We start from the raw sequence: 26252 nt of genomic DNA on the forward strand, positions 1-26252 counted from the left end.
GCCCAATTTAATATAATATTGATTTTCTTGACATAAGACGGTTGGTTCTGCAGCTATACGACTGGAGGTCCAAGCAGGAACGTGGTTACTTAAAAGTCTGCCTCCTCTATGTTTGTTCAATATGATCTTTGGGTATTCACTCAACACCTCTGATCATAAAGCTTTAATGAGACCAGATAAATAAAGTTCTCTGTGAGAATAAAATGCTCATTTGTATCTCCAATACTCCAGAGCATTATTTAACAAATTATAGAAGCATTAATAGAACTCTATTTGCAGGTTATTTAGAGGGGTTGAGATTTCCTTTAAGCAAGAATATCTAGGGAAAGTGACTCAGGAGAAACCAGTACCATATCCCAGATCCTCTTGCTAATAGCAGCTTCACGGGCGCCATGGCCTCGGACCACCCATCACCAGTCACTTTGTAGCATAGGCAAAAGACAAATTTAAAATTACTAATGAATGAGACCGTAATCTTCCTCTGTCTCTCTGCTATCGTATCAAAAATGTACTGCCTTTGCAGGTTTGTTTTTTAATTTTTTAACGAAGACTGTCCGGTGACTGGGCTAGTCAATAGGTTTTTGTTCTCTCTTTGTTCATATTTATTTTTTAAAAGAATTTAACTGATCTTTAACATTAAGCTCAGTTTTATATTAAAATACAGAGTTGCCCTAAATATAGCCCTTCCCCTTTTTATTTCTGTGATGTGGTTTCTTCAAATCAGTTGCCGCATCCTCCTGAGATTCTGTGTTTAGAAATCTCTATCCCCCTCCGGGCTCTGTCACAGGGTAAATGCTCCTAAGGTATTTGGGTGACCTGAACTCTTGAACCAAATAGCACCCCCAAAATATGGATTTTTTTGTATTTGTTTTATTTTTTATAAATTATTTTATTGGGGGGCTCTTATAGCTCTTATAACAATCTAAAAAAGTATGGATTTTAATTTAACATTGGAATACTTCCCAGAAACCTGTGGATTCTGTACATTTTTGCGAGGTGGACGCGTTGTATGGGATGCTATGAGTAAACAAGAGTAACAAGCCCGTGTAAACAATAGTAACAAGCCCGTGTAAACAATAGTAACAATAGTAACAAGCCCGTGTTGCTGGGTTCCGTGGGTACTTGGTGTTTCTTGCAGTCAGGTGGTGGCAGTGTAGCCCAGGACAGGGGAGGGTAATGCAGCAGACACGCGTGTGAAAAAGCTGTGTGGCACGTAAGCTGCTTTCACCACTCGTGAAGATTCTTGGTGTAATGAGGGGTGTGTGAGCAATGGTAAGAGGACTCTCTTCTTTCGCTTTCCTCTTCGGGAAACTGCACAGCAAGAGGAGACCCCAAGGGCAACATGGGAGAAATACAGTACCCCCACATCCCACTGAGCACCCTTAAGTGTTTGTTTGAGTGAAAGAATGTGAGTTAAGACTATGTGTCTTCTACCCGCTGTCTAAAAGGAGCCTGTTTATTAATAAAAGCATGTCACTATGTGAGCTGTGGCCGCCTCGATTCCGGGGGATACTTTAGTATACATTGTGTCTCTGCCATCTGTGGGAATTTTGGAGAAAATAATCTCTGATGGTTTGTTGCATAGTACAGGTGTCATCGGGGGCTCACTTGAGTAGCTTAGGCCAGTGTGTCTCAGACTCCTCATTTTCAGTTGTGGGTCACCAGTCACCGTGATGTAACTTTATTGTGGGCAGTTATTGTTGACTTCCTGTCATTTTAGAACAGAATTATAATAACAATCTTTACCAGGTGGTCTATGAAGCCCTGGGAGCATAGTGGGCAAACACTTAATTGCCAACCAAAAGTCGACGATTTAGTCTCCCAATTGCTCCATGGAAAAACGGTGGGGTCCTTTGCTTCTGTGAAGACATACAGTCTTGGACACCCTATGGGGGCAGTTTTGCTCTGTCTTAATAGGGTCTCCATGAATCAGAATCAATTCAGAAGGCAATGGGTTTAGTTTGGGGTTGATTGTGGTAGGCTGGGCTGTCTAGAGAAACAAATCCAATGACATTCATATATGTATAAGAAGAGCTTTATTTTTAAAAGTAATTATATATCAGGAAGGCATCCCAGCTCAGCCCACTTGAAGTTCATGTGCCCTTTGTTAGATGCAAATAGTTACAGGTAGGCGATACAAAAGAGTGAACCAGGAAGCGGGAAGGGCACAGGCTTGTTGGGCAGAGTCACATGGATCCAAGGTCGGTGGGAACATTGCTCTCAGGCTCAGGTGGTCCACATGAGGCCACCTCTAGAGGCAGTCCCGGCAAGCAGGAAGATGAAGTGGCAGAGAGCGGGACGTTTCCAGTTTCTTCTTTTAAGAGACCACGCCCCCAAGGAGGCACCATCAGGCTGTGACCTGATTGACAATTTGACTCCCTCCCTACATTTGCCCAACCCTTTCCTCAGCCACTCGCATATCCTAGGACTGGCATCCAATCCACGCTGGTTAGGCAGCTAAAGAAGAAGAACAAGGGTAGGGCTCATAAAGCACAAAGTTAACGTTTACGGCCACTGCAGTATGAAGGAAAGCAGGCCCGTCAATGGCACTACCTCCTCTCTCTCAGTGGGAGGAAACGGAAGCTTTCCGCTACCATGCCAACCCACAGCCTTGCCGATGGGATCAGTACCAGGCATCAAAGAACAAAAAATCTTATCATTGTGAATGAGGGGGAGTGTGGCGTGGAGACCCAAAACCCATCTGTAGGCAACTGGACATCCCCTTACGGAAGGGTTGCAGGGAGGAGATGAGCCAGTCAGGGTGCAGTGTAGCAATGATGAAACATACAACTTTCCTCTAGTTCTCTAATGCTTCCTCCCCACCCCACCCCCCCCCGCACTGTAATGATCCCAAATCTACCTTACAAATCCGGCTAGACCAGAGGATGTACACTGGTACAGATAGGAACTGGAAACACAGGGAATCCAGGACAGATGATCCCTTCAGGACCAGTGGTGAGAGTGGTAATACCGGGTGGGTGGAGGGAAGGTGGGGTGGAAAGTAGGAACCGATGACAAGGATCTACATATAATCTCCTCCCTGGGGATGAACAACAGAAAAGTGGGTGAAGGGAGACGACAGACAGTGTAAGACATGACAAAATAATAATTTATAAATTATCAAGGGTTCTTGAGGGGGCGGGGAATAAGGAGCTGATACCAAGGGCTCAAGTAGAAAGAAAGTGTTTTATGGATGATGATGATGGCAACGAATGTACAAATGTGCTTGACACAATAGGTGGGTGGATGGATTGTGATAAGAGTTGTACGAGCCCCCAATAAAACGATTTTTAAAAGAAGAAAAAATTCAAGTTGACATAAAACTATCTAACTACCACATCATGCTTTCAGACAAATGAGAACTTTCAAATTATTCTGTTCAACTGAGAGATGTTGCCTAACTCCCTCAATCATTGAGAAATGTTGCGCTGAGTTGATATACTGGCTTGTTAGAGAAAATGACGTTCTCTGACACCAGTTGCGGTACCTGCTACCCTTTCTAAGATCCTGAGATGATGGAGGAAATTCAGGAGCCAGGAACCAAGACACAGGTTGAAGAAAGTCAAATTCAGTTGTAATATTCTTGGACTCTCTACCATGCGCAAGGCATGATGCTGGGTGCCGAGGGGATGTAAGAGTAGTAAGAGACAATCTCCCCTTGGTGTTTGGAAATTGCTAGTGACGAGGAAAGGCAGAAAGAGAAGAAAGAAAACAAGAAGGCCTTTGCCAATCTTTTGGGGAGTAGTTTCCGTAGACTAATATTGGAGGAGGAGAAGAGAGCCTAAACTCAATATAATTTAGAAAGAGCCCTTTATCAAGCCGTTGACAAAACAAATCAACGTAAAGAGGGAGATCGTCAGCGCGAGGCCACAATGGTGTCCAGGACTCCACAGACACGTGACTACTGAACTAGCACAGGGAAGTAAAAGTCAAGGGTCACAAAATCACGACCGAGGGCAGGTGGATTGGTGGCAGGCAGGGCTGCAGAAGCTGGCAAGGGATCAGGATTGGTCTCCCTACACAATTGTCGATGAGAAAACCTTACAAACGTGGTCCGGGGCTTCTGACTTTGGCGTCTAACTCCCGACCCGAGCACCCCACTGGCCTACAAGACAAGTGCTTACGTGCCAGGCGGCCCCTGCCTGGGCTGCCCAGGGGAGTCCCTGGCCGTTGGCTTGGTTCGGTTTTGTTTTTGTCAATGGCAGAAAGAACTCAATAGAAGCTGGATCTATGTGGAGCCGCAAAATGGATTTAGGGCTCCCCACTGAAACCGGCGCTTTCCACAAACCTGGGGCTCGGAAGTTAAGCTCTAATATACTGGTTAACGGAGAAGCCTGGCTTCAGGGACTCAAAAGCGAGAACATAGAGGCTGTAGGTGTGTGATGCTTACAGAGCTGGCTGGTGAAGCGACAGGGAGGGCGTAGAGGGTGCCAGGGAAGAGGAACATGTGGTTTGGTTTTGCTTTAGAAGAAGGTAGACCTGAGCTGACTTTCAACTGCCAAGGTCCGATCTATGAAGACAGCGGATTAGATGGGGCCTGAGCAAGGTACAAGTGGATCAGAAAATACTATGTAAATATCCGTCTCAGCTAACACACCGTCGCTTATTCCTTAGAGAAAGGAGGGAAGAGGATGAAAATGTAGAGAGGCTTTTGCTGAAAGGCAGAGGACGGCAAAGCTACTTGTTGAAAGAGTGCGGAGAGTAGAGTAGGGACTGACCGAGAACTTAAGGAGAATAAAAAGTGAGAGCTTAGGGCAGTTATTAAAGAAATATGGAAGCATCGTGAAAAAAGAATTACTGCTAAGCAATCATTGATACACAGAACGATCTTAATCTATTCCACAAGCAGTAGACAGTGGGTTGAGATTTGGTGGAGGAATGCAATGCTTAAGGAAGGGTTTGGTCCATTTCAGTTTTAGAATCGAACCTCACTGTTCTTTTTCAGCCTAACCTCCCGCCCATGAGAAGTCATGCAAGATCTGGCACGGAAGCATCCTGTCTTTGTTTACCTAGCCCTACTGACACCCAGGCTCAGCACCACAATAAGAAAAGGGACGCCAGTCCTTGGGGAGCTCTAAATACTTTTTACAAGGCAGTGTCCCCCTGCTGTTCTCAAAACCCCTACAATTCCTGGGATCCTCTGGCTGTCTCAGAACTGTCTGGCCCACTCGTGCCTTCTGTCTGTAAGCCTTTCACAGGGCTCGCCCGATTCATCACGGTGGCAAAATGACAGTGTTGAAGCAGCAACGAAAATAATGTTATGCTTAGGGGGGCCCACCACATGAGGAACTGTCTGAAAGGGTCGCGGCGTGAGGAAGGTGGAGAACCGCTGCTCTCCAGTGTGAGTGCCTCTTGACTCACTAGCCCAAGGAGTGCCTTTTGTACTTTGAAACTCCCATCTTGCTTTCTTCATGCTTCCCATGGGGAGCGAGAACAGGTTAGGGAAACTCGTAGTTCAAAACGGTTGTCTCCTTGTACTTGAGCTTCATGATCTCAGCTTATGGTAGCAGAGGATTTGGAAACATGGTGTGAATTACAAGTTATGCTCCTGAATCGATCTTTCACCTCATGCCTATGTTGGAAACCCATACCCCAAATACTAGCTGTCCCATTCACGTGGAATGCCTTCCCATTCTTGTAACTCGGTGCAAAGCACCCATCCTTCAAGACCCTGCTCGGGCTTTCCTCCACGTGCCTTCCTAGATGCCTGAAACTAGACTTAACTTTTCCCTGCACAGCTTTCTTTCTAGATTCTTATTTTATCGTTTTCTCAGTCATTGAGTCGGTTCTGATTCATTGTGAGCCTTTAAGTCAGGGTAGAACTGCCCCTGCGGGTGTCTGACACCATCAGGCGTCACAGAATCAAACCCTCCTCTTCCTCCCTCGGAGCTGCCTGGGGGTTTCGATCTGTTGACCTGAAAGTTAGCAGCCCAACAAGTGAGCACTCCATCATTGGGGTTGCAGCCATTCTGAGCAATGTAAGTAATATATACGGTTGCTTCTACAACAGATTGCGAACTTGCAGCAGAGTTAGCTGTTTTAATCACATTTGTATCTCTTACATGTTTTAGCCCATACTAGACATGGGTGCTTATCAAAGTGAACCCCAGAATGTTGGCATGTGGTTACAACTTTCAGTTATACATATATAGCTGTCAGATCCCGATGAGCCTTCAAAGAATCTTGAGATAATGCCAGTCTCTTGTTCGACAGTGTTTCTTAATGTGTCACGTGAAGCCTCTCCCTCCTAGCCACCCTGCTTCCAAGATAACTGGACGTTCTCTTTGCTGAGACAACAGAACTATGGACAGTGGAAACCCACATAAATGTGGGCTTCTCTCCGTAGCAAAATATATGCATCCAAAGGCAAATCCTAGACAGAACACTGACACCACACAGACAAATGGGGGATGCCAGACTTTTAGAAAAGGGCAAGGAGTCATGCACCCCACGACTCAGAGACGAGGAAATGGCAGATTACCCAAATCCGCAGAAGAACTGCTGTTCTTCCGACGACTGAAATGTGGTTTATGCTGATATGCCAACCATCTGTGATTGCCCGTGTGAAATGAAAATGTTCCTGTTGATAGGGTGCTTCCCATCCAAAGAATCCCAAGGTACTTTATGAATTGTAAATATGAACGCTCCTTAGGCAATGTCCCCATACTCTCCATACATGAAATCCAATTCCTAATGATCAAATACCCGCTCCACCCCACTGAATCTTTTAACATTTTTAACAAATCAGGGTTTTTTTTTAATCTTTAAAAACCCACTTTATCGAAAGGTCTATAATTTATACTATTTGTCTTCTAACATATGCTGCATCCCTCCTGCCCTTGCCCCTCCCCCTAACATGGAAAGTGAATTCAATTAGATTTAAGACAAAGAGTAATTGCATTGGAAAACGGAAAAAATATCTCATCCCGGAGTGATTAAGCTCTACACCTTAGAGAGGGAGTTTAACTCTTTCAGGAAAACTGGAGCCCATGTAATAAATGAATACAGGAATTTGCTAAGTCGAAGTATAAACGTTGTGAAGTTCATTCTTCGGCCCTAGTGTGCTCTTTGTGCGAGACAGCTGTGTCGGGGGTATAAGAAATGCGAAGCATAAAATCAGAGCTTTAAGTCCCTATCTTGGAACCCCTCTGACTTTTGTAGTAAGTATCCCAAATCTGAAAAGTATTCCAAACCCTTGGGTTCCTAAAAGTGAATTTAGTCATCTTCTTCCCTAGAATTGCTTTGTGCTTTTGATATCTGGATTTTACGGAATCCCTTCCATCTGTTTGATCAAGATTGGTCTAAGCAGAGTCCGAGGCTTAGAGTCCAAACGGCTTTGCCAGCAGCTCTGCCTCGTTGCTAGTGAGCGCTCCTTCGGGAAGGATGCAGAACGATGTCAATGAACCCTGGTGTGACAGGTGCTTCATGGAGGAAAGCTCAGGACTTTAGATAAATGGTTGCTAGCGGTGACACACAGAATTTCATTTACAAAACCAAAACCAAAAATGGATGAATTTCATTTGCAGTAGTCTACCGGGATGATGGGGCACACAGAATCAACTGGAGGCGAGACATAAAATGGTAAAATGTTTGAACATCTGAGAGGATCTGGACCAAAGGAATGGGTCAAATGTCCAGGTACAGGCAGCAGTCAGTCCTTCCAGGGTGGCTGCCCAGGGTGGAAACCCAGCAAACAGAGATCTTTCTGGGAAAGGGAGATAGGTTCAGGCTCCTTGGACTCAGAAATCTCCCATCATGACTCTTTTCTCACCTGTTATCCTTCCTGCATGTCATGCCTGGGTGGTTTGGCTTACCTAATAAGACTGCCACACTTTCTGAGGCTGGCCCTGTCCTACTACCTGGCTAACCTGACCTTTTAATGATAAAGGCACCAATCTAAATAGTCCTGTCCTGTTCTCTTAAATTACAAACAAGCAAAAGAGTGATCACACCTGTATGTCATGTTTAGAGACGCTCTACACATGTTCTTCCTTTGAGAACCACTTGCACTGAATGAGGTTTGTTTGAGATTGTTGGTGAGACCTTGCTTTTAGTGGTTTGATGTCCTTTTAAGCTCAGCCTTATCATCACATGATCATCTAAGAGGACAGCAGGCCTGATGTTAAAAGATAAAGCGAGAGGATCAAAGTCCAATGCTGTCTTAAAGTTTCGCCATACCTGCCTCATCGTATGATTTTGTTTCGCCCATTTCTAATTATGATAATATCGATCATGACTTCTGGGGTTATTTTATTTTTCTCTTTGAGACCTGCAGGTGAAAGACGCAATGCAGATACACCCCAGTATGAATACATTTTCACTCATGAAAAGTTTGTTATACGTGAGGCGAAGTCAGTTATTTCTTAGAGGCGCTTTGTTACTATTAGCAAAATTTGATAACATGATAAACACTTTCAAATAATAGTACCCATTAACCAGAGATTAGAGGGACTGATTTAGTTATCTGGGGGTGAGGGAGAGACTAGGATGAAACAGTGTCTTTTTTCAGTCAGTATCAACTCCGTTTGGAAGTCGTGGAGTGAAATGTTTTCAGTGGCACCAGAAAGTACATCTCTAGTGAGAGCAGCACAGGGGCCGGCGTCTGTTCTGTTTTGTTTTGAATCTGGGAGTGGGTGAGTTAGGAAGAGAGTGGTCCTTTCGAGTTTGAGCAAGGTCCTTTTCAGGACAGTCAAAAGTAGGTGACAGCTCAGCTTCCACGATCGGATCTTCAGAAAAGGCAAAAAGGATTTGGATTTCTAAAGCTGCTTGCTCGGTTTCTTAAAATTTAAAGCTCCGGGAATGAAAAGAGGCCTTTATTTTCTGGGCTCCTAAATAATAAAGAGCTTACATTTTTCTCAAGAAGAGAGAATGGAATCACTTTTCTTCAAAGACTGGGATGGAGACAGTACCAGCTTCAGTGAGGATGTGCCAGTGTGTACCCGCAGCCGCTCGTGCAAATCCTCCTCCCAGCCGGATTTTCACAAAAACTCACCCCTAAACTGAACAGCTCAAATGCCGTTGCGTAGGAAATTTTGGTCAGACCAGGGTATTTGAAATAAAAAGGTGAGATGTGCATTCTGGCAGCATCTACAGTAATTTGAAAGAAGAAAAATTTTAAAGGAACCCCTCAGTGCTCTTCTGCTCGTTGTAGATCTCATCGTTAGTACGTGGGAAGCGTTCCTTCTATATTGTAGCTCTTTGCTAAACAACAACAACCGTGGCTCATTTTCCCTTTTATTTTTGAGCTGTTTGCAACCCCCTTTTGAATAGTGAGAAACAATGCAATTAATTTTCTCCAGCGCAATCATGCATAGATTTAATAAGCATCTGAAGGTAGGATCCATCTGTAAAGTACGCGTTGCATGCTAAATTACTTCTCTTCTGTGGTTTTTTTTCTCTCCAAACCTTAATTAATTGAAGGAAAAAAATGTTTATTAAAGTGGGAACAGGCTGGTCTCTGGCTCTCCGCCGCTGGTTCAAAAGTTCACACAATCCCCTGAAGGCTCATCTGAGTGTGTGTGTCTCCCTCTTGTAATCTTTCTTACGCCATCTCGCTGGTAGGGCTAAATGCCTCAAAAAAGGTGCATTATTTGGTTCTCAGGATCAATTTTAATAATCTTAATTTGTGTAAGCTATCTTGGGGGTGGATAATTTGCATATATTATATATGTTTCCATAAACGATACACGTCCATAGACATATAAGTATGTTATTTACACCTTTTCTATCACTTAGACTGAAAACCATTATGCGTCCAGAGGCATCTTGCAGCAAGATGTAGAACAGGAAGTGAAATTCCACAGGTGGGATCTCAGACAGGAAATTAAAGGAATTATGTATTAAAATAAGCTAAGTCCTTATAAATGCTGCTAAGCCAGAAGAGAAAATTATAAATCTATCCCAGGTAGAAAAATATTGCTTTAGAAACAGAGACATATATATGTATACATATACTTGGAAGAGGCTGACTTCCCAGGAAATAGTCCTGTGGAAATAGCACGCTGTTTCCTGGTCGGCAGCAAGCTCTGTGTAGCCTCAGTGACAACCCGCAAAGGGAAACAGCATCCTGAAGATGGGCCCGAACTTGTCTGTTCTTTCAATCCCTCACCCGGGACGCCATGACCTCCCCTCCTCTTCTATTTCTCAGAGCCTGGCGTTCTTTTGCCTCTTGGGCTGTGCGTTTTAGGTCCTTGTTTTGTTTTGTTTATAAGTAACATATGTGGCAGTTTTCATCCACATTACTAGTTTCTTATTTTAGTTTCTAGCAGGATTCTTTTTCTTCTTTAACGCGAGTCAGGTTTTCACACTCACGTTAAGATTGAAGAGGCTATGGAATCAGGAAGGTGTGCTGAACTTGACCATATCTTGCCTGAAGTCAACTTCCCTTTGCCCAGTCGTCCTTTGGAAAGCACAGCGATCCCTTGGGAGTCTGCATGTTGTTTCACTCTCTCTTTGGGTTCTTGTACAAGGTGCCTAACCACTGGCCCAGTACTCACTTGATTTTTTTTTTAAAATAGACCTAAGTGGGGGAAGCGGCACAGAGAGCTATTTTTGCTTGGTCTGGCTGCACCACTAATCATGCTGGCCCTTGTACCACGTCCACTCCCTCCACCGGGTACCCTCGCCATGCGAGTGTCCGATGAATCATGGGGAAGGTCTGGAAAGTCGTTTCTTCTCAACGGTTCTGTTGCTATTGCACATTGACATGTACACATTGGAGTTACTGTGAATCAAATCCCGTGGAGATGCTGCCGAAATATGATCACCGGTTAACCATGACCATTGATGTCTTGGAAACTTGAAGATCACCATCTAGAACATCGATGTATGTGTCTGGCATATCATCATCTCCCCACACCCAAAATTCCACCGCTTTCGGAAGACTCTCACCATTGCTTTCTAAACAGATGTTGGCTTCAACTTCTGTGAAAACCCTGCGTTGCGTACCTGTGGGTTTCACAAATTACATGCATGTCAACAACCTACCTGGAAAACGAGGCTGTGTGGGCCCTTTCTCCTATGTGCTATGTCTCTGTTGGCGTGGATTGGCGTCCTGTGTGAGCCATTCAGTGACATTTCAGCCCCATTTCGCTCCGCAGAAAACCCGCAGTTGTGTTTCCTTAGCTGACACTGGGGTGCTTGCGCTCGAAATTGCTAGTTAGAAAAAAAAATTGTTGAGGCCGGTGGCTGTAATCAGCGTTGTTGCTGTCTGTTTCCTCGGACTAATAGCAGAGCGATCCGAGTCGGGGAGTTCAAACAGAGGTTATCTTTCCCAGGTAGCATCTCGCCCAACGAGAATTTGATTTTTTTCTATAGGACTTGACTCCATTAGATTAATGAAATTTCAATGAGAGCCTGGCGCCCCCTGAAGCTTTGTTAAGAAAACAAATGGTGATTCGGTAGGTGTGACAGCTCGCTTGGAGAGTTACGAGAAGGTGAATACATCCCCACAATCCAGGCAGCCTGGAACACATTGATCTCTATTTAAAGCACCAATCGGATTTTTGTTAATTATAAATGATTGATCTGCAGGTTCCCCCGCTCTCTCTCCTCTTATATGTGTGGCTGGCCCTCCTTCCCCCACGTCTAACTTCTTTGCATGCTGAGAGCAGAGCTTTTTGTTTAAAGGGACAATCATAGAGAGCAAATTATAGCAATCCCCAGCAGCGAGGCGATTGTGAATGTCACTGTCAGGGCATTCACTGTGCACTCGAAGGAGGCGAGCCCTGAAGTAGATTTCAGGCTGACTCCACGCTCCCTCTTTCCTTGGCTCGTTCCTAAGAGAAATGGTCATCTTAAAGAAAAGAAAACATTAGAACCATTAGAAGGGGATCGTGGAAAACTGCTATTGTGTTTTAAAATCTGACTTATGAGCGCTGGAAACCAAACCCCCATATCAACTCTGAAGTATACGGCATCCTTCAGACACGCCAGGGTCTGGTGGGTGACCCACCTGCCTTGTGGGCGACAGCAAGGTGTCTGAAAGGAATACCTCTGACTTAAGTTTTAATTTATGGACATCGATATAATTGACCCAGCTTTTATCATCTTTGTGGAATAGCTTATTCATTCGTTTAATAATGTCTAGAAGCAATATCACACTAAAAAACCCTGTTATGGGTATTTTTCCTGATCATTGTTGGTCACACATCGTTCTGAAGAACGTAGAAACATGTCCTGTGCTTCTCCAGAGGCCTAGCTTTCGCGGAAATATTTGAGCATGTAACCATTTATGTATTGAACATGCAGGTAGAGGATTCCTTCGCTGTTATTTATAACATGCACGATACATAGAGAAGAGAGCTTACGCAGCTCTTAGGAAACACATTTGTAAAAATTACAGTTAACAAATTACAAGTATCAGTGTATTGTATTAAAACCCGTATTGATTTCACAGCTCTGACTTAAATGTGGAGCTCTCTGAATATCTCTTTTTGAAGTTTGAGCCCTCGATTGAGTTTTGGGGCATAGCCTCATCAAGTGAGAGGAATGAACTTACCCCGGGGTTCTCATCCCTCCCTCCTGGCTACATACGCCAGGCCAGGCCCAAGAGACTGTTTTAGGTCAAGAACCTAAAAATCGTTGATCATTTGCAGTGGCAATCCTGTGCTCACCCTTTCAGACTTGAAGCTGAGCCGCCTCATTTCTCTGAGTGCCCCGAAACTTGCTCAACTTCCTTAGCCGGCGTCGCTGCATCTCTGGTTGTGTATGACACACTCGCAGCCTGAGAACAATGCTGCATGTAAAACAGCGACCTGGATCGGATGGCACTCCCTGAACTCGAGCCTGTAATGCCCATCTAAATATGAAAGGGCATTTCCCCTTGTGGTCATTATTGAATAATCCTATCGGGACTCTTACGAAAACTGGCTTCTGACCGGGTAGAGGCAGTTTCTGCAGCGTAGGGTTGGTTCCCAGTATTTTTCAACGTTTTTCTCTTTTCATTACTACTTATTGTTTTTATGTCAAATGTTTTCATTAGCAAAGGGGCCATTTATAAACGAGAAGTGAAAACCGCTGTGACTTTTTGATGTTTTTGGACTGAGGTGGGCGGGGAATAAAATAGTGTAACTTTTTTTCTTAGCTTTTTTTACGATTTAAAAATCAGCACATCCAAATAGTTGTCCATGGCAATGACTAAGTGAAGGACCGATGACAGCACTAAGAAATGGGTGATCATGGGAAATTCACCAAGTTGGTTGCATAAAATGTCTCCAAAGAGCTGATATTAAAATGTTTTCATTTTAGTCCTGTTGGGTTTGGGGGTGTTTTTTTAATAGATTAACTAATGATTTTCATTAGTGCATTTGTAATTTATGTGATTTTAGGAGGTTCTACCAAGGTTAAATAATTTAAAGAAATAAACCCTATCTGATATAAGATAACTAATGAAGTATATTAGACACGTGCTGTAGGAAACAGATCTCCAAAGCTCACAACAGCTTTCTGCGGGAACACAAATCTCTATATAAATATCTAAATGCAGCAAGATGTTGCAAATTTTTAAAGATATGCCATAAAAATAGATTAACGCTGGTGTGCAGTCCTGTTCAACTGAATTACAAAGGGATATCATGGGATTGCCAGTGACATTCACATAAATAAAAAATCAATTCTTAATGATGAGGCAGAGACTTGTTTTAGCGCATTACCCAGGTTAAATGGGAGCACACAAAGACATCACCTCCTATAAGACGAGTGGGATCGTTGTATATGAATATGATTTAAGGAGCTACACACCTCGATGGAATAATTGTTATTATATCTACAGAGCCAGATGGCACTTGGTGTAAACAGCCATTGAGCACCTCCGACACACGTGTGGCAGGTGATCTTGAAGGTGCGCTTGCCTCCGCTCACTCATCTCATCATGGGAATCTGCCGTACTCTCTCAGAATGGTGTGATGGCCAGTCTGCAAATTTTTCAGAATGGCCCTATTGTTCAATACCAATATAGACTCTAAAATGCCCTTGGAGGAAGAATGCATCAGGCATCACTTGGGCTTGGGTGGTTAATCTGTATTTTTTTTTTTAACCATACAGAAAATGAAGCGGTTTTCTTTCCAGCAACAGTAGCGAAAAATACTGCTTTCAGAAGTTGAAAGTAGTCAAATGAATTCACAAATGCTTAGCGAGGTTGCTGTGGTTAGTACATCGAGTCAGTTCTGATTCGTAGCGACCCAGTATGCAAGGGAACGCACCCCTGCCTGGGACTGCGCCACGGGGACAAGGGCTTCCTTCTATCTTGCTGCGCCTCTCTTTACCAAGCATGATGTTCTCCAGGAGCGAGAGTTAAATAAGCACTAGGAATTACTATTAAAATAATCTTGGGGGTGGGGGCGGGGGCAACAAGAAGCACACAATTTTGTATTTTCCAAGTTAAAGAAATCCAGGTTTTGGAAAAGTATCTTTAATCTTCTTTGGTAGAATACCTTTGTTTTAAATTGTAAAATTGACTCCTGCTAGCCCTAGCCCATTTAAAAAGCAAATAAACTTCTACAACAGAGACGTAATTCGGCACCTGGTATGTGCCGGACATTGTTGTAGGCGTCGGGATACGGCGCTGAAAAGACCTTTCCTTCATGGAGTTTACATCCTGCAGAGCAGGAATCGATTGAAAGGTTACGCCACAATGGAAGGTAATATGAGACATTAGAAGGCAATAAATGCTCTGGGAATATTGAAAAGGTTAGGAAATGAAATGTGATAAGGTATTGGCGTATAAGACTTTTCCCTTTCCCTTGCAAACAGAAGAGAGATTGGTTAGATAGAATAAAGAGGCAGGCAAAGTTCTTGTTTCACTTCTGACCTCGTTGCTCTCATGGATGTCCCGTGTGTTGTCTGATAATGCGCCTGCTATTACATTCTCAACTCAGCGACCAAGGTTGGACAGTTGAAGGGAATGCCCAATGAAAACTTAGATTTTCTCCCTTTGTTGTTGTTAGGAACGGAACCACCGCCTGCCCTCACAGAGGTAGGTCGGAGCCCGTCGTGACAGCCACTGTGTCCGTCCATCTTGTCACTGCCCCTCTCCTTTACCAAGCACAGTGTCCTTTGACTGGGCCTGGTCCCTCCGGATGACATGTCTACGGTACATGACACAAGTCGCACCCGCCTCGCTTCTGTTGCACATTCTGGCTGGATTTCTCAGACGGACCCGTTCATCCTCCTGACGGTCCATGGTAATCTCAGTATTCTTCACCAAGACTGTGTTTCAAAGGCAACAATTCTTCTGTGAGCCTCCTTATTCTTTGTCCAACTTTCACACGTGCACGAGGGGATTGGAAAGACCATGTCTTGGGTCATTCCCACCTTAGGGACACCTTGGCTCTGTGGCACTTTCAAGAACTCTTGCGCAGTAGCTTGACCGAATGCAAACACCTTTGGAGTTCTTGGCCACTGCTTTCATAAATGTTGATTGCAGAGCCATGTAAAATGAAATTTTTTACTTTTCTCCATTTATTGGTCCATTTGTGAAGTTTTGTGAACTTCAGTCTTTTCTCCACTTACTGGTCCATTTGTGAAGTTTCTGTTTTGTTTACATTGAGTTGTTAGCCATACTATAATCCAGTGGTTCTCAACCTGTGGGCCGCGACCCCTTTGGGGATGGAACGAGCCTTTCACAGGGGTCGCCCGGTTCATCACAGCAGCAAAATGACAGTGATGAAGTAGCAACGAAAATACTTTTATGGTTGGGGGCGGGGGAGTCCCCACAACATGAGGAAGTGTATGAAAGGGTCACGGCATGAGGAAGGTTGCGAACCGCTGCTCTAATCCATACGGAAGTCTTTCCTCAGTCATTTCTTCATGTCCTTTAGGCTTTCAGTAAACAAGATTATGTGTTTTGCGCCTCCCAGCTTGTAAAAGAACCTTCCTCCAATCTTGTTGCCTCTTTCTTTGTCAATCATCCACCTTCTTGAATTATTTACTAGGCATCCAGATTATTTTAGGTTAAACTACACGATGTCAATGTTTATAGTTTGGTTTTTTTCATTGATAGTAGCATTTGAAAACATAACATTATTAGTGATTAAAAAATCAATCCTATTACCACTGAGTCCACTTCAAGTCAGAGTGGCCCTATAGGACAGGATAGAACTGCCCAACAAGGTTTCCACGACTATTAATCTCGACAGACACACACTGCCACACCTTTCCCCCACGAGGTGAGGGGTGGATTCAAACCACGCACCTTTCACTTAGCAGCTGAGTGCTTAACCTCTGTACCACCAGGTCTCCCTTCCACTGCACCTTCTAATCTACATTCTCAAACTGACTAAATAAGTATCAAGGGCCTAACACTAGCCTCATATAGAATTCTTCCTCTTGGTAGATTCCGTAGATTTAGAACACCAAACACAAAATCAATTTTCCAAGAATCTAAAATACCAAAAGCTCCTCAAAAAATGTGTCCCCTCGTAAATTAAACCGTCTGGCTCCTAACGAGCAGTTTCCATGCTGTTCCTGAGAACACATCCCCACCACACTCCATGGCATGGCACTAGCGACTAAGTCCTGGCTGGGTCTGAAGCTGACTTCCATGTCCTCCTGGACACCGTTTATCCCGCAGTGCAGCTGCTCTTTAAGAGAAACGCGCACCTGCTGGGCCATTTCTTGTGTGTTTGTTCAGGTGAAAGTCCATCGAGTCCACTCTGTAACCTTATGGGACAGAGCAGAATTGCCCTTCGTCATCTTCTCGAGGAGGGGCTGGTGGTTCAGAACAGGTTTCTTGTTATTAAATAGATAATAAAAATTACACATGCTTTTCACAACCCAGTGTATGTTTACATGTGTATGTTTATCTCTGTAGAAAAATAAAACGCCAAAAGAATGTCTTCCCCAGGTTAACAGTGACTAGAGGTCACGTTAATATTATTAGAACGATGTGTGCTTTCCTTGTAGCTCTGTGGTTTAAGATTTTTATCCATGCCGTCTCTATTACCTTGCGATCAGCAGAAATCCTCAATATTGTGAACGCTAAAGAAACCTAAAATTTTGTTTTCACTTAAATTATGGGAAACCTCACAGCTGGCAAGTCGATGCAGTTCAGTTCTCCCCAGGATAGATCAGCAAGCATCAAGATGTAGATAATGCCATGCAATTACCCATTTTACTTATTTCTAGTCATTTTCTTGAAAAGTGCAAAATTTGACCAATTTATCTCTTCTTTTATTTCAAAGACAACAAGCTCCTTTTTAAAAGATAGTAGGCTGTGCTGTTTCTATAGCAAGATGCCAGACATACCAAATTTGATAAGGAAACATGGTTTTAATTTCAGGCCTTTGAATGTGGTGGTATTCATAAGGATGAGTATTTATGGATGTGCAGGGGAAAAGTGCTTGGAAACTTTATTTCTTTTAGCAGTCAACAACAGTTAGCCAATCAGAGTGCTTGAGTGGGTAAACATTCCTACTGTTTTAATTTTGAATATAGATTGTCTCGTGCTGATGGGAAGTATTGTTAATTTTAATAAAATTAACTTTATATTGTTATTTCGCCGCTTTATAATAATTTTACATGGCGCCCTGGGGATGCCTCCGTTTTCCATTATCAGGTGTCGCATTTGCCATTTGGCTGGTGTAGCCGTGTTCAGCTTCACTTCTCTATTCAATCGCCTGAAGCCACACCGTTCACGTAATATTGCAGCTAGCTATATTGCTGTACACCGCCCATGTTTATATACTTCTATTTTATATGTATATATCATTTTTGCACCTTCTTAAAATCATTGTTTTCTGCCATTTCCCAGCATTCCTGGTGATTGCCTTTAGGTAGTCACAGTCTGATAACAAGTTGGCTAAGACACTTTAGCAATCTGCCTCGAGTCGTGAGGTGTTTAAATTTATTTCCAACCTAGTCGTCAACCACTATTTTGATTCCGTCTTAGTCGATGTTTCATTGTTTTTTAAAGGAGTTAAGGGCTTGATAAGTCCATTAAAATATAACTTTTATGGAGGCAGAGAGTCGTTGCTATTTAAAAACAAGGGGAAATTATTGAAGACTTCCATAACTCACTGTATGTCAGGCAGGTCACTAAGACCTAATTAATCAGAACAAGTCTCCATTAAATGTTACCACTTGGCTTAAACTCTCCCAGGAATTTATAGAAATGTATAGACAGACTAGCAAATGCTCTGCTGAGGAATTGAATATTTGATCAATCAAATTCAAAACACGCAGTAACTAAATGAAAGATGCACCAAGTATCTCTTGAGCCAGTCCATGTTTTCGCGGATCTTTTAAAATGCAAGTCTGTGGCTCTAAGTTTGAATTCTGCCTGCCTTCAATGAATCGTTCTATCTTATTGTTTTATCATGCTGCTATTTAAGGCACAGGAGTGTGCTAAAACATTTTAATTAGCTATGTCAAATATATAGGAGCCCTGTTAATACTAACCGCAAGATGGGCAGTTCAAACCCACCAGCAGCTCCGTGGGAGAAAGATGAGACTGTCCGCTTCTCTCATGATTTACAGTCTCAGAAACTGTAAGGTGTGTTCTACTCTGTCCTACACAGCCACTATGAGTTCAAATCAACTTAATGGAGATGAGTGAATATGTCAAATATTTATTATGGGGAGTTCAGAATATACATTTTAAAATAGACTTTATTCTACACGTGTTTGTCTATGTATGTTGATAAGCAGGCTGGTCTCATGTATGAGACCTAGGTACAGCTGGCTTGTTTTTGATTGATAAACTAATGATTGCCTGTAATCGTTTAACTGATAATGGATAATAAGTAGACTCTTCAATTTAATCCACTTTAGGAGTTCATAATCAGAAACGACATAAACACAAGTACTTAGAATGTGCTTTATAATAACATTTTTGTTTACTACCAATTGCTTCCTTGGTTCTTTCTCTCTCTCCCAAAATGACTATGGCTAAGAGGAATGACATCTCTTGGCTTTGAATTATATCATTATTTCCATGTTATTCATTTTTTACATAGAGACCGTTTTATTAGGACGCAATCCAGGCATTGTGCAATTCAATAGTTCATTCGTATCAAGAAGCATTGTATAGCTGCCTCCACTATTCGTGTTGGAACATTTTCTTCCTTCTTGTACTCCCAGTTTATTAGCTTCCCATTGCCCACAGCCTCCCTCGCCGTAGCCGCAAGGAGCCCTTTATACAGCTGTTGTCTCTGTAGACTCACCCATCCTGGATTTCATCTACCGACAACAGACAGATACATCCCAGAGCCGTGAAGGCTACCAACAATAGCAAAATACAATGGAGATAAACCCCAGTTATATCGCCTTCTTTCACACCTTCAAGCTTGATGCTTTGTAGATATTCTTTCAGTTAGAATTGTGGAATAATACGTGTATCGTGTACTAGTCTAACCTTTGCTTCTATTCAATCTTTGTAATCACATTGTCATTCTCTTAAAATGTAAGCTGCTTATTAGATTTTTTTTATTTCCTCATATTGTTGTGAATTCTGTAGGTTCTGTTGGTTCCGGTAGTGAAAATGTGTAACCAGATAAAAACAGCCCCTCCTGCACTGTTGTTGGCACTGATAATCTTACCAAGTGGTTTTAATGAAGTAATGAAAAGTATCTAGCTGATTAAGATCAGGAAAGTGAAGATGAATTATTAGAAAATGGGGGAAATGATTACGCTGAATTCAAGTTCAGAAGACCGCTTGTTGTTGTGAAAGAGTCAGTGTGTGTTTACTGTGGGAATATTGTAGCTGTTGTGTGCTTGTAGGATGCTTACATACCTTTACATTCTCTCAATCATTCCTATTGGCTACTTGCCTCTAGGCTGAATTCACAGACTTTATCTCGGTTTTTATAGTTCAAGTACTGAGAGTTCCTGCAGGTGCCATTTGAAAAGTCACATTTATGCTATTACAATGGCAATATTGCAAAGAACTTTCTTGTAAAAACTTAGCAGGACATAGAGATGATTGGTGTATAAAAACAGTTTGTGTAATCTCCATTCTGACCCAGAACTGTAGGAGTGTAAACAACTCGCAATGTGCCCAACAACTTCATGGCTATTAGTAAATTTCTGAATTTTTAGGGGAAAATTCATCTGGAAAATATTTTATGAAGCCACTGAATGTAGGTAATTTGAAGCGTGTTTATAAATATGTTACTTGTCTTTAATAGATTAATGATTTTTCCCAATAACAATGTCATGGTAGCTAATGTAGCAGTATAAATATGAGTATTTAGGCGGACTTTCTTCTTCTATCTATATAAAAACGTGTGATTAGTAATTACCGTATATACTCGTGTATAAGCCGAGTTTTTCAGCACAAAAAATGTGCTGAAAAACTGGGGTTCGGCTTATACACGGGTCAGTGGTACCCCAGCGAGGTGTAACATCTTGCAGATGATTGCCATTCCTCCGCTATTCAAAGCCCCGATGATACTGCAGGGCTTTGAATGTTTGTTTACTCACATCTAACCAATCAGAGCTGTCCTATGACGTGGACGGCTCCAATTCACAGAAGCGCCCCGTAGTGATTCACTTACGCCGGCAGCTGAACTGGTAAGGATGTGTCTGTGGCTGTGCTCCGTCTCTCCCCTCTGGTCTCTGTGTTAATTCACATCCTGCATTTCCCACCCTAGGCTTATACTCGAGTCAATCAGTTTTTCTGGTTTCCCAGGTAATAATTAGGTATCTCGGCTTATACTTGGGTCAGCTTATATTCAAGTATATACGGTATGTCTTTTACAAATGGTTTTTTATGCCACGTTGCTTTATAAAAAAAATCCAAAGTTAGGTCTGAGGAATTATACAATGAAATCTTCTAGGAATATGTAGTTTAGGTATAATTATAAGTGAAAATGTATAATTTACACTTGCATAATGCCTCTCGTTAAAGGCTATGAAAGTAAGTCTTGTGATGTACTCTGGACTTACGTACCTTCCTTTCCATGTGCAACGACTTTCTTGTTAAAAACAAAATCCCTCCCTGCCTTCCAATCATAGTGACCCTCTGGTAGACCTGCTCCTGGGATTCTGAGACTGTCAACCTTTACCCAGAGTCGAAAGCCTCCTCTTTGTCCATGGAGCGCTCGTGGTCTCTAATTACTTTGTGGCCAGCAGCTCAACATGTAACCGCTGTGGGACTAAGAAAATTGCACTCAGAAAATACCTATAATTCAGGGTGATGCATGAATCCTCCAGTAAGGTAATGGGAGGGGTGTCTGTGTGTCTTGCTTCTTAATTGTTTGTTTATGCTACTTCCCACCCCCAAAATTAAAGTGGAATGGTACCCCCACACACACACTTTTTTAAAAGTAATTTTAAAGTAAATACTGGGTAAATACTAACCATCAAATATTTATATTACAGCCATTTCATGAGAACCCCAAAAGTGCTTTTTTAAAAAATCATTTTACTGGGGGCTCGTACAACTCTTATCACAATCCATATGTACATCCATCGTGTCAAGTACTTATGTACATTTGTTGCCCTTAAAGTGCTTTTTTTTCAATAACTCATTTTAACCCTCAAGTTACTTCTGTGAACTAGGTATCCGCATCCCCATTTGGTGGACCAGGTTAGGTAAATTCTCCAAGGTGAGACCTTTCGGCTTTGGGTCACGATGGGCCTGCTTGATGGCAGTGACTTTGCTTTCCATCTAACTCTTCAGCTGTGTCAAAGCAAGGGTGGAAGTGCACGTCTGACGCCAAGAGTGGATGGCTAAGACAATGAGGAACAGAATAAGAAATGCTACTCAGATTTCCTGCCTCCTACTCCCACTGCGAAATTTTACCTAGTGACTTTTATCATTTGTGGTAGAGGAAAAAAAGTTAATAAAAATGAAATATTTGTTTAGGGTTTGCTATGGTCAAGGATCAAAAGGGCTTGTGAGGAATACTGACATGTGGGCTGGCTCCCCTCTTCTTTGTGAGGGGCCCTGGTGGCCTGGGAACTGCCATTGGGCTGCTTAACCTCAAGGTCAGCAGTTCAAAAGCACCCGCCTCTCCTCCAGAGAAAGAATCTTTCTACTCTCGTAAAGAGTTCTTCTATCGGGCAATGAATGTACAAATGTGCTTTACACAATTGATGTATGTATGGATCGTGATAAGAGTTGTTTGAACCCCTAATAAAATGATTTTTTAAAGTTCTATCATAAACCCACAGGAGTTGTATGAGTCTGTCCTGTAGGGTCACTGTGAGTCGGAACCAAGTCGATGCCAGTGAGTTTGGTCTCTCTCTATACTCAGTACAACCAACAAAAGGAATTGGCACAAAGCAAAGGAGGATGGATGGAAATAAGCCTCTGGCCCTCGGCCATCCTGCTCACTCACTTAGGCTTTCTCAGAAACGGCTAACTGCTTCCTTCCCATCTCTGAAAACACCCAGAGGGAGCTGATCTCATGGAGGTCAAGAAGAAAGAAAATAATTTGAAACTGACATTGGTAGCAATTGTACCACACTGCTTGATGTGACTGAACTATGGAATGTTATGATATCTGTAAAAGCTCCCAATAAAATGATTGATCTAAAAAATACATAAAAACACCCTGGCCAGAAAGCACATACTCACAAAAATGTGCAGAGATGGCTGTGACCATTTGGAGAGCTTAGAGAGTGAGTACACAAGGAGCAAGAAAAATGGTCTCCGCGGTGTGTCAGAAGAGGCCTCAGACTTATGTGGGAGAACTCCCCTAGAATCGCTTTGTAGGCGAATCCATCCCTCGATGTCTCTTAGTATCACTTGCATAAATCTCAAGCAACTGAGAATTTCAGTGTGCACTGCTTGGCATCTGATGCTGGAAAAATGCCAATCTAGTAGCCAGATCAGTGTTTAACAACCACTGTGGGAAATGTTTGTTGACGTGTGAATAAAACCCCAGTGCATTCAGTCTATACCAAATTATCTGGCAGCCCATGAAAGTTAGCTCCTTCTATTTTTGGCTAAAGTTCAGAGTTCTTGAAGATTCCGAATTGTCTAAGACGGGTAAAAATACATACTATTGAAAATAGGTGTCATATACTGTGGGATAACATGAGAGTGGAATTGTCACATGATATCTGGATCTGTGAGTTACTTATAGAAAAGGACATGTTAAGTCCTTGATGCAAAAGTACCATATTTTTAACATAGATGGACCGTGGAAGTAACATATATGGTGCTCAGACAAACCTTACATGTGCTTGGTTTGCAGAATGTATCATGATTCCATTATGCGTCTAAAAATCCAGTACATCTAAACATAGACGTCACCTATATATTCATAACGAAGCCACTTTCACAGATTGCCACTGTTGGAGTTGGCAGCACCCATCATGTGCCCACGTGCCTCTGAATACACAAACACAAATGTCCTTTTGTAAATGGTCTTTGCTAAGATGGCCAAAATTTTCCCTTTCACGTTCGATGAGCTATCCTTGCCTGTTCAAGCTCACCGTAAGGTTTCTATGTGATAGAGACCATTTGGAAAGAAACATGAATTATTTCTTATCTTTACTAACAGTTGTATCCCTGTCCTACTTTAAAAACTATCTATTAAGAGATCCCCCCTTTTTTTCCTTACACATTTTTTATTGTGTGTGTGACAAAACATGTATCATTACCAGAGTCTCACACGTACAATTTGTTATTGTTGCTTGGTACCATCTAGGAAGTTCCAATTCACAGTAACTCTGTGGACAACAATAAAAATCCCACCCAATCCTGCAATCTCCCAATCTCTCCTATGTTTGAGTCTCTTGTTGCAGCCATTCTATCAATCCAGCTCCTTGGGGGTCTTCCTCTTTTTTTGAGGGGGGAGGGCCTAATATACTGTCCTTTAACAAGCATGATGTCCTTCTCCAGAGATGAGTACTTTTTCTTCTTCTTTTTTAATCATTTTATTGGGGGCTCCTACAGCTCTTATAACATTCCATACATCAATTGTATCAAGCATATGTGTTCACTTGTTGCCACCACCATTTCCGGCACATTGAATGGGCACCTCTTGATAACCTGTTCAGAGGATGTGAGGCAGTCCTTGTTTCTAAGGACCACTCTGGCTGTGCATCTTCCAAGCAGATCTGTTGCTTCTTCTGGCAGCTTCCTCGTGGATGTGAGATCAAAACAACTGCAAGAGTTTGCCAGGAGTGGTACTGGGTTAGCCAGTCAGGACGTTGGTAACCCCCACTAGGATAAGGTGCTGCATGGGCTTTAGCTAAGGATGAACAGTGGAAAGGTAAAAAGGTTAGTGCCTGTGAGCGGACAACTAACTGAGTCTAAACTAGGCATGCAATTTCAGTCACATCCAAAGGTGTCGATCCAAGAAGATCAAATAGGGAATGTCATTAAACAAGCGGAGTAGTCGTGGTGTCTAGAGAATGGCAGGTGAGAATCTGGGACATGAATCAGTGGGGCCTGTGTAAAGCAGTCCAGCCTCAGCACAGACTAGTTCCCTGGCAGGAGTCAAACCCGCAGGTGAATGAGTTGGGTATAAAAAGCCGCAGGTGAATGAGTTGGGTATAAAAAGCCCAGGCGGGAGGGCCAGTTCTCCCTGCACCTTACTTAGTTCCCCACCTGGAGGAAGAGGACAGAGCTGCAGCCTGTGTCCAGTGCTCATCTGCTCCTGTGGAGGGATCCATTTGTCCACAATAGGTTTTTCAAGAACCAGTGAGTCCCCCCTCCCAGATTACTGGTAGTCCTCATTTATTCCTGGCTCAGATTACGTCAGACTACACTTTTGACCCTCTGTGTTTTTTCTGTCGTTTTGACTACAATTTAGGAATAAAAATGACTGGTGGTACATGGATTAAGCCGCCATCTACTTACTGACCAAAGTGTAGGCAGTTTGAACCCACTGTGTTAGGCAGGGTTGACTAGACAGACAAATCCAGAAACACTCATATATGTATAAGAAAGCGCTTTATATCAAAGAGTAATTATATATCAAGAGAACATCCCAGCCCAGTTCAGATCAAGTCCATAAATCCAATATTAGTTCCTAAATCCCTCTTCAGACTCACACAGACACGCACAATGAAGCAGACTGCAGGAAGATGACAGGCCAGTGGGTGCAAAGTTTTGTGGATCCAGTGGCAGTAGAAATATCTCACAGGTGGCACGGGGGGTTCTACGTGGCTCCTCCAGCTCTCCGAGTGTGTCTATTCAACAGGAAGACAAAGCGGAGAGGAAGTCCCCCAGTCCTCATGAGAAGGCCACGCCCACAGGGAGGCAACACCAGGCTGTGACCTGATTGACAGGCTAGCCTCCACCCCTACACTTATTTAACAAGTTTACATGAAATTATGTAATTCCCACAGACATCACGCAAGCCATGGGAGGAAAATGAGGCAGTCCACTTCCATAAAGATTTACAGCCTCAGAAATCTTGGGGAGCAAGCCTGCTCCTCAACACAGGTTCTCTACAAACTGGAACTGACTGAAAGGCAATGGTTGTTGTTTTGTGTTGCTTTGCTCTATCGTTAATGTTCTACTGCCTCTACCGTTGTAGTGTATACTTTGCTGATTATTTTTATTCTCAGCGATTTTTATTGATGTTATTAGGTGCTGTGGAGTTGGGTCTGGCTCATAGCAACCCTGAGCACAACAGAAGGACACACTGCCCGGTCCTGTGCCAGTCTCCCAGTTGTTCTTCGGTTTCAGCCCATCATTACAGCCACTGTGCCGATCCATCTTGTAGGGGCCTTCCTCCTTCTCGCTGCAATTCTGCCACACAAAATGGCTTTTTCCAGGGACTGGTCTCTCCTGATAACGTGTCCTAAGTACGTGAGATGAACTCTCCATCCCTGCTTTCAAGGAGCAAGGATGGCTATCTTGTTCCAGGAGAGTTTTGTTCGTCCATTTGACAGTCCTGATACTCATCACAGCGCCGTAATTCAAGCGCACGGATTCTTCCTCAGCCTTCTTTGTTTCATGCCCAACTTTCACCTGGGTGGAAGGCAGCTGAGAGTACCACGGCTTGCGTCGGGTGCACATTAGTCCTCAAAGTGGGGACATTGCAATTGTTTTCCATCCGTTTCTGAAGCTTTGCTTTTGGCTAATGCTTTCAGGACAGCTTAAACGTCTTCCTTCAGCACAATCTGTTCTTGCTCATATGCACCTGCTGAAATGGCTGAATGTCAACTAAGACGTGCTAAACATGCCCAATTTTTTAGTTTTCACTATTATTAGAACTCTGATCTTTAAATAGCTAAGATATTTACTCACAAATACTTAAAGATCAGAGTTCTAATAATAATGAAAACTGGGGGAAAGAGTAGTCCATTTAAGTCAGAACCTACTTACAATGGAATTAGAACCATGTCAT

At 42.8% G+C, this 26252-nt stretch overlaps 1 protein-coding gene across 1 annotated transcript in view; it reads left to right on the forward strand.

Annotated features, from left to right (window-relative positions):
* The window catches only part of SKAP1 (src kinase associated phosphoprotein 1), a 314501-nt gene that overhangs the window by 134348 nt on the left and 153901 nt on the right, over positions 1–26252 (forward strand). The gene's annotated exons all lie outside the window — the stretch shown is intronic.

The sequence above is a fragment of the Tenrec ecaudatus genome, chromosome 10, assembly GCF_050624435.1.
Source record: "Tenrec ecaudatus isolate mTenEca1 chromosome 10, mTenEca1.hap1, whole genome shotgun sequence".
Taxonomy (NCBI): domain Eukaryota; kingdom Metazoa; phylum Chordata; class Mammalia; order Afrosoricida; family Tenrecidae; genus Tenrec; species Tenrec ecaudatus.